Here is an 8,909-nt window from a genome sequence, read left to right as displayed (position 1 = left end):
GATCCCGCGCCGGCGGGAGAAGCCGCCCCTCGGGGGCCGGGGGCTGGCGGTGCCGGAGCCCCCCGGGCTGTGCAACACGGCCGCGACCCCTGAAGCCATTTCCTCGCGCTCCCCGGACCTTGCCGGGGGGTCCTGACCGCATCCGCGCCGACGCCAGCCCGGGCTGGGAGGGAAGAGCTGTGGGGGCAGGTCTGACGGGCCGCCGTGCCCGGGGATCGGGACCATTTGGTCCGGCTGGAGAGGCACCTGGGGGTCGCCCTTGTCCCGGCGCCCGGAGCCCGACCCAGCTCCCCGGGAGCCGCCACGCGTGTCCGCCAGTCTCTGCCGCCCCATCGCGCCCGCCCGCAGCGCGGGGCAAACCCTGTCCCCGCGCAGCTCCCCGCTCCCGGCCCCGGTCTCCATCCTGCCCCCCTCCCAGATGTGCCCTCGCCGCCTCCCGGCGCTCCCAGGTGAGCCGCCCCAGGGGCTGCGCGACCGCTGGCTCTCTCCCCCACACGCCCGCGACTTGATCGCCGGCATCGGCGGGGACGGCTGTGCTTCCCAAGCGGCCCCGGAGCGGGCGAGGCGACGCGGGACGGTCCCACCCGGCCCGTACCTGCTCCTGGCTCCGCGGCCCCGCGCCGCCAGCCCTACGCGCGGAGACCCAAATCCGTGCACGTCCTTGGTGGCTTCTCCTCCTCCCCCTAGATCCGACTGGGACGGGCTCAGAAACCGCGCCTCGTCATTGATCCAGCGCTCGAGTCCATCCTTCCAAAACTAATCATTTGCTTTAAGTAAATAGCTGTCAGGAAACGAAGCCCCCCCTCCACTCCCCTCCGGCCCCTTCAGAATAAGAGCCGCCCTCCCGCGCCCCGCGCCTGCGGCCCCGCCGCCTGCAGCCTGCGTGCGGGGGGGCTCTTGTGCAGGCAGGGGAGCCACTCGCCGCCTGCAGACTCCACCAGCCCCGGACTGGGCCGGGGGGGCGGGGGGCAAAGAGGGGGGGAGTTTAGCCATATGGCAGGGGAGCGTGTATGGGGGGGAGGAGAGCTGTGCACTGCAGGGAGGGGGAAACAAAGTTTCTTTAAAGCCCCAAGTGTTCCCCGTGTCGTGAACGAGCTCTCCTCCTCGGCCACGCACTCGGGGAAGGTGTGCCAGATGCCCGGACGTGTGTCCATCCTCCCCATGTAAGTCTCGGGATGAAAAGCTGAGCTGGAAATGACTGTCACGCTGTCGTTTCGACCCGGTTGGGCTCAGGGCTCGGCGCACAAAGCCGCCTGGCAGAAGCAGCAGGCACTGAGCCGCAGCCGAGTGAGCAATAGTTATGAATGAAAGAAACCGCGAAAGGTAACGCTAGGGAAAAAACCCCCAAAACAAGAGCAACAACAAGCCCGCTGCTTTCCGACACCCGGGCTGCTTGGGATGGTCTCGGCACGAGATCAGGGGACCCTGTCTAGACGACGTCTCCACAATTTTGAACTGCTCTTGTGAATCCAGCTCTCTGGACAGGGCTTTGATCACCCGGCGGGAGATACAAGTATCTCTGCCTTGCTGATTGTTGCTGCGCGCTGGAGACAGGGAGGGGTGGTGCGCGCCGAGGGGTATCTGTGCTGGGGGGGTGAGACGGGGTCTTTTCCGTGCGGTCTTTGCAGCGGGAGCTGTTCAGCGGCCGTGGGAGAGGGGGCACTGCAGCCTCAGGAAAGGAGGCTGCGACGCGTCGGACGGGCCCCTCTCGGGACGCGTCGGGCTCGGGGCGGACGCGCCCGGGCGCTGGGAAGGGCGTCTCGAAGAAGTGGAGGTTACAGTGGTTCCCCCTCTTCTCGTCTGCATCGCCTGCCTGCTTTCCCCTTCCCCCGCGTCGTGCCTGCGTGCATCGCCCCTTCCCTTCCTTCCTAAGCAAAACTTTGTTCTCGGAGTCAAGCAGCAGGCTCCAGCAGCTCCATCTCTCCCAGACTAAGGAGAATTAGTCTCTGAAGCGAAAACGCCCCCGAAGGGAAATGAGGAGGGCTGTGAAAGGCAGGCAGTGAAAGCATGGGCCAGCCGAGTCCCCGTGGCTGGGCTGGCAGGGTCCCCCCTGCCTGGGCTCAGTTGCTCACATTGCCTGCAGCCTTCTGCAGCCTTAATACATCTTCAGCTTGAGTGAGTGCACAACCTCACTATTGCTTCCACATGTTCCTTCAGGAAACCATTGGAGGCAGATATATGAACAGCCCCTTGTTTGGAATGCTAACAGGATACCGTAATGCTTGTAAATAAATAGCAGGCTCCCATGGATTGGAAGTAAGGGTGGGGAGTAGTGGGGGTACACTCATCTTGCCATTTTTTACCTGACAGGTAAATAAATACATAAGTTTGATCTGTTAAGTGGTGGTGAGGAGAGAGAGAATGAGGAGAAAAGGCTCTCAGGAACTCGAAAGGTGCTTTAAGATCACTGAAATGCAAATGGGCTTCAACATTTGAAACAAAGTTAGAGAATCAGTCAGGGGCTGCCAGGAGCGAGCGTGGGGTGGGTTTGCAAGCTGGCTTCACTTTCGTTGCCTTGATTTGTGCACGGATAGGCCGAGTGACGCTGTAAAGGGACTTTTGATGGAGTACTTTCATGATCAGATGTGACGAGAGACCCATTCTAGGACAAACAAAAAAAAATGGAGCAGAAGAGGGGGGAAAAAAACAAAAAAGAAAAGCTCCTTCTGTTTGTAATTACCTGCTTAATTTGAATAATGCCTTTGTCATGATCATTAACAAACAATCGCTAAAGGGCTTCCATGTGGGAGTTCAGATCACAGGGCTGAACAACAAAGCGAACCCCCTTGGAGTGCAGGTCTGGGGAGGTGTAGGTTGTAGCCGTGTTGGTTTGGGGAGGTGGCTGCCTCCCAGGCCTTCATCCCCGGCGGGAGCACGCTCTGGGCATGGTCTCCAGCCCCGGGCCGGGACAGCAGCAGGGCTGCCCTCGTCTCGGCGCGACCCTGCTTGGGGAGCAGGAGCAATTGTTAATCACTCGACCTTTCCTGCCTCTGCTCCTGGCCCAGCGCAGGGATCGGTACCTAGGACGTGATGACATTTGCAGCCCTTTATCTCCAGTCCCGAGTCACCTCATTAATTAGCCGGGGAAGCTGTCTCCAGGCCCCTCTGTGTCAATCACCCTGCAGGGCTTCGCCGGGGGGAAGAGCCAGGAACCCTTTCCATGCTGTTGTTGTAAGATCCGACGAGATTATTGCACGGAGAGAGGAGCAGGGCTGTCCTGTGTGGTCCCGCGCTTGGAAACAGGGCGAGAAATCTCCGCGTTTACAAGGCTGCGTGTTTATTTTTGTACCTCCCGAGGTATCTGCCGGGCAGAGAGCAAGGGGAGATGCACACCAGATGTGCCTTCGGGTGGAGAGCCCCGCTCTCCCCCGTTCCCAGCACAGCTGCCTCTTGGCCATTTGCTGGGAGAGAGACCCCACTGTGCTCGCGTCCCAGCCCCCTCCAGCCTCCTCCTTCCTGAGTTCAGAAACAGGCTTTGCAAACGGATCCTGGCGCGGTGCTGGCGGTGGAGAAGGTGGCACTCCATACAACTGTCACATGCCAGCACCTCAGTACTCCGGCTTGGGGGAAGGGGCTGGATGGCAGGCGGGAGGAACCTGGTGGGCTAGGAAGCCCTGCCTTACACGGCACTCCACATCTGGATAGTTTTACCACTTTTCTTCCAGAAAAACTTGGTGGTTGCGGCTTTGCCAGAGCCGGCAGTTCTTAAGGATGATGTCTTAAAACAAACATCTCTCTCCTAAGCTAGACGCTTCAACAAGTTGTATTCCTGTGTGCGCTGTTTCCCAGATGGCTTCCGTGACGACTTGTCTTCTCCCAACCCCAGCGAAGGGCATCTGGGCAAGGCAGGAGGCACCTAGGCTGCTTGTGTTTGCGGGGGGCAAACCCGAGTGCCCGGGCTCTGGGGGCAAAAGCAAGCACGTCAGTGGGATGGTTTAGGAACATCTGGGCAGGGGGTGGGACTGGGTGACCCTTGAGGTCCCTGCCAACCCTGGGACTGTACGTGACAGCGGGGACAAGCTTGGTCTCTCCTATCCCGAGCTGTTACAGGGCTCCCTTTTCAGGCTTTTCCAGAATAGGCAGCCTGAAGCATAAGGCGCTGTGCCGGGGGGAGGGAGGGCTGTTTATGTGGCACGCAGAAGCGAGCTCCACATCTCAAACCAGTCCCAGCTGAAACAAGACAGAGCCCGGTGTTGACACCTCAGCCCTTCCCCGTGCGCTGTCTGCAAGGCCCAGCTGGGAGGGAGGCTCCGGGGCTGCTGTGGGGAGCGGGCCTGGCTCCCCGGGGAGAAGGGGGAGCTGGGGAGCTGTGCGGGGAGGAACAGCGCTTCCTCCTCTCCGGGGCTGCTCATTACAGTCTGCAACGCGCCGCTGTTTATTGGGCCGAGGCCCGGGAGCCCCAACCTGCCCCCCTCGCCCCTGCAGCGCTATTGGCCTCGGGACGAGAAACAATTTGCTGGAAGTAATGACCCCTTTCCTGCCTCTCCCGAGGGTGCGATGGACTCGGGTTAAGTAGCCGAGGACACGAGGCGGGCGAAGGCCCGTTCCTTCGGGCTTCTCCAGACGCCGTCGGGGGGAGGGAGCCTTTGTCTTGCTTGGCGGAGGCCTGCTTTTAATTATGGCGAGCCCTGAGCAGGCATCTGCAGCACATAGGTCCTGGGAGCACGGGGCAGCCGGTTCCCTGCACACCCGCCCGTCTCCGTGCCTCTGCCCGCCACCCACGCGCGATCTCTTTCGTGGGCCCTGCGGGGTGGAGGGGGCAGGCGGGAAAGGGGGTTTCTGTCTTGCACCGGGGGACACACGGCCACTCCATCTGGATCCGTGCAGCCGTGAATGCCCCGCGGGGCCAGGAGCGGCAGCCCCGTCCAGGGCAAGGGACTCCTGGCTCATGCCATGCTCGGGACCCTTCCCCGCCGTTGCCAGTCTCAAAGAAACGCCTCCCTGCCCCGATGCAGCTGAGCAGCATGTGCAGGAGCGGCGGCAGGAAGTGGCTTCTGGGAATTTCTCTTTGATGCGCAGTCAGATGCTCACTCCGAGCGGGAAACGAGCTGCGGAGGCGCGGACCGCCCTTCGCGCCTGGGCTCATCCGCACCGCGGCTGGGGGACGAGGTCGGCTCGCCCCCACGCGTATCTTGCTCGCTGGAAAGGAGGGGAAGGGTGCGGAGCCAGGCTTAGTGAGACTCACAACTCGGGATTTCAGCAGCAGGTACTGGGGCAGACGCTGATTTCAACAGTGCCAGAGAGAAGGGAGGCTGGAAGGGGCCTCGGGACACCTCGTAGCCCAGCCGGATCGGACCTGCCGCCCGGGCCATGCCTGGGCGGGGACTCTCCAGGCCCGCTCCGCGCTCTGCAGGGCGCCGTGTCCCGGAGGAGCCACCCCTGACAGGACAGGACAGGACCAGCCCCTGGGACAGCGAGCCGTAAACTCGCCTCTCACGCAAGTGCCCGCTGCGGAGACTAAAGAGGAGGCGAGGGAGGAGGAGGAGCAGGAAGCCAGCCGTCATGTCCATCGGGGCTGACAGGGGCAGACAGCCCCTCTGCTGACGCGCGCACATTTCCCCGCTTCCCTGGGATGTTTTCTTTTCCACAACACCAGTTCCACTCATTCTGTTTGCTCAACACAATTTGGCTTTGAATGAGCTCCAGTGACACTGGCGGGGAGCTGAACCAGACAAAAGAAGTTAACGCCGAGCTCCCTCCCACCTTTATTTGGATTCCCAGTGCTGCTGAAGGCAGGCGATTGTGCCCACAGGTTCTCTGGGGCGGCTTCTGCAGCGCGGAGATGTTTTGTTTCCATTGCTGGCGTTGCCTTTTAACATTAAAAAGGAGGAGGGGGTGCGGGGGTGAAAGCGTTTTATTCTCTGAAAACAAGCTTTGTTTTCCTGCGGCTCCCGCCCTGGGTCTGGGCTGCGGTAGTGTACGCAGGCGGCTTGGGTCCTGGCGGTGCTCACCCAGCGCAGAGGTGAGGTAATGCAGCCCGGCGAGGCGAGGAAACAGTGACTCCTCCGCCCCGCACCAGGCCTGGGGCCCGGGGGCAGGCAGACCATCCCGCTTGCTGCCACGGTACTGCGGGGAAGCTGCTTCCCCATCCCGCATATCCAGAGAGATAGAGACAGACGCGCTGGACTTTTAGTAGCAATCCTAGTATTACTCGCGATGCTTCACTGTGACAGTCTCCTCTTCCTGCTTGGGAAGAGCTTGCCATGTCAGCAGGCAAGAGAGAGGAGAGAAGGAAGGAAGCCTTGTTATCCCTTTGCAAAGAGCAGGGGCAGACTTCCAGACTTTGGAAAGCGGCCTGGCTTTCCTCTGGTTCAAGGGGACTTGGATGTGTCTGCCTTTGGGGTCGAGGCCCGAGGCAACCCAGGAAAGCTGCAGCACGCCTGGACTCAGTGCAGAGGTAGCTGACTGATCCGGGGGACAGGCAGATGGGATGGAGGGGACACATGTAGGAACTAGGGTGGCCATCATAGAGGACAGTCCGGTTGTCCTCTGTCCTCTATTGCTACAAAACCCGATGCATTCAAGAAAAATAGAGGACATAAAGGTGTCGTGTTTTGTAGCAATAGAGGACAGAGTCCTCGATGATGGCCACCCTAGGAAGGACTGAGCCAAACACTGTCCAGGAATCCCTGAGCATAAAAGCCTCCAGGTGGTCCGAGGTTAGTCACCTAAGAGATCAGCAGCATCCTCTGTGTATGAGAATTTCACAACATCACTTCACAAACATCTGTCAGGATCTGTGGAAGGGAAAACAACATCTTTCCTGTGCAGACTGCTGCTGGCAATAGCATTGCACAACGTGGGCTGGGCTTTGTTGTCGTTGAAACGGCCTGGCTTGCGCTGGCCTGGCGTCAGGGACGTTTTGGAGCGACATGGGGGAGACGTGTCTGCACGGATCCTAAAACCGGAGTCCCGCCCGGAGTCGGAGACAGCTAACGGCAAGAGATACTTGGAGATACTTATTTAAATCTCGAAAAGCTGCGAAACTTCCGCCGGTGGCCGCAGCTGAGAGCACTGGGGGGCGCTCGAGTCCAACACAGGACTCAACCGGCTCCGAGGCGGCCCGGGCAAACCTGAGCCCGGCACGAGCGGGCGAGCTGGCCTGCTCCCCGCGCCGATGGCACGTCCGGGCGGGGCTCCGGCGGGTGTGCATGCACGCGGGGGTGCTGCATCCGCTGACTTTGCAACGAAGTAAAAGCCTCTTTAACAATGACTCGTTCCTCGCATTTGCCACCGATTTCCTTTTCTGAAGATTTTGCCTGTCGGAAGGGTGAATGGCTGCTGGTCCGTGGTGGGCCTGGTAGGTACAGTGAATGGGAAGCCTCGGCCAGGAGAACCCGCAGGGCCGCCCTCCGGTGGTCCCCACCTCCCAGAGTGCTAAAAACACCCATTGGCCCAAGATAAATACCCTCAGCGGAACCGATCCAGCACAGCGGTTCACCAGCCCGGCCCGTGTAAGATGGCCACGTGAAGCTGGCCGCCCTCGCAGGCTGCGAGGGAAGGTCTGCAGGCAGGGAGGGCGCCTCTCCCAGGGTACTGGAGCCAGTGCAGCTGCAGCTGCACGAGGGATGAATTTGGCTCAGGGTAGCGAGCAGATTCGGGGCCAGCTGCTCGACGGGGGCAAACCCCTGCTGGCCCACCGGCTGGGTGGGGCTGTCGAGTGGCGCCCGGGTGACGGTGAGCAGCCACGCCTGAGAGAAGGATTTGAGAGCTGTTTTCAGCCGACAGCCGTGGACAGAGCGCTGCCGGGCTCGTTGTCTCCCAGCACGACCCGGCTTCATGCAGAAGGGCTCCCGGAAGCCCCCGGCCGTGCGCTGGCGGGAGTCGGGCCGGTCCAGGAGAGGGCAGTGTCCGCTCGGAGTTAGCGCTCCGGCCAAGGCAGGCCGGGAGCGGGGGCAGCAGCGCCCCGTTGCCCGGAGAGCTCGTGGGCATTAAGGAGCCCGGCTGCCTTTCGCACCACGCTGTGCTCCAAATCTCTTCCCTGCCTCCTGTAGCTCAGAGCTGAATTTCTCAAGTTCTAGGCCCCCGAGATGTTAATTTCCCACATGCCAGGGTTGTGATATGTTTAATTTATCTGCTTTACCCCGGCGTATTTTCTTGCTATTCTGTCTATTGGTTTTGGGTTATATCAAGGTGAACTTCTGTTCAACTCTCCAGCTGTGCCCAAGGTTTCCTAATTCCGAGCCAGGTTTAACTGGCTAGGCTGCAATATATCTAGCCACAACCCCCTCCCCCCATCTTTCTCTCTAGGGAGTGCTGATTCAGGTCCCATTCATGGCAATACTAATGAAAAGACCTCTGCAGAAACAAGTGGATGGCACTATGTGTAAGGGAGGAAGGGCGACATCATGGCATTCTCCCACTTCTGAACCTCCTTCAGGATTGGGATCTGAAAGGCTAAGGCTGAGGCTGTGTGGGATGGGAGCAAAAACAGATGCCTCCATATGGGACCGGAGGCCTTTTTTACATATAGCTCCAGAGAACATCACTGAGGGATCCAGTTACCTGTTTTTGAGGCGTCCCTTGCAATGGAAAGTTTGAGGCTTACATAGCTATGAAGAATCTGTGGTAGACTGGAGAAGAGAATACGGAGAGATGATGGAAGGGTCCAGAGCAACCGGCATATGTGGTTCACAGGGAACAATCAGGAAGAGATTCTGAAAGGATCGTCTAGAGATGTCCTCCTCCTTCACACCTACTCCTACCCACTTTGATTTCATCATGAAAGAACCAGATTTAGCCTCAGATCATTCTGGTCAACTGCATTAACTGGTATCTTTGCTGGCAGTCTAAGCCCAAGGACTGAATGGACATGGAGACTTAGCTTTTCTCTCTATGCAGGTTATGGCTGGGGCATATTCATCAGAAAACACAAAGAACTTTATCCTTCTTGGGGTCCTGTATGTTTC

The 8,909-nt window shown here is 59.7% G+C and overlaps 1 protein-coding gene and 2 long non-coding RNA genes across 3 annotated transcripts in view; 1 reads left to right on the top strand and 2 right to left on the bottom strand.

The window, feature by feature from the left end:
• PDGFRA (platelet derived growth factor receptor alpha) overlaps positions 1–760 on the bottom strand; it is a 45,514-nt gene extending 44,754 nt beyond the window's left edge. Inside the window, exon 1 of the mRNA XM_019552935.1 lies at positions 596–760. The gene's annotated coding sequence lies outside the window, so the exon portion shown is untranslated. The remainder of the gene's footprint in view (positions 1–595) is intronic.
• A 258-nt stretch (positions 761–1,018) lies between these two features.
• Positions 1,019–8,909, top strand: part of LOC109322086 — a 47,069-nt gene continuing 39,178 nt past the window's right edge. Inside the window, exon 1 of the long non-coding RNA XR_002104305.1 lies at positions 1,019–1,163. This is a non-coding gene — a long non-coding RNA (uncharacterized LOC109322086). The remainder of the gene's footprint in view (positions 1,164–8,909) is intronic.
• On the bottom strand, positions 1,364–3,525 carry LOC109322087. The gene is made up of 2 exons (XR_002104306.1): positions 3,021–3,525; positions 1,364–2,602 (listed from the first exon to the last, which is right to left on the bottom strand). It is a non-coding gene; the product is annotated as an uncharacterized LOC109322087 (long non-coding RNA).

The sequence above is a fragment of the Crocodylus porosus genome, unplaced genomic scaffold (genome assembly GCF_001723895.1).
Source record: "Crocodylus porosus isolate Cpor-Errol unplaced genomic scaffold, CroPor_comp1, whole genome shotgun sequence".
Classification (NCBI taxonomy): domain Eukaryota; kingdom Metazoa; phylum Chordata; order Crocodylia; family Crocodylidae; genus Crocodylus; species Crocodylus porosus.
This window is presented reverse-complemented; position numbering and strand designations above follow the sequence as displayed.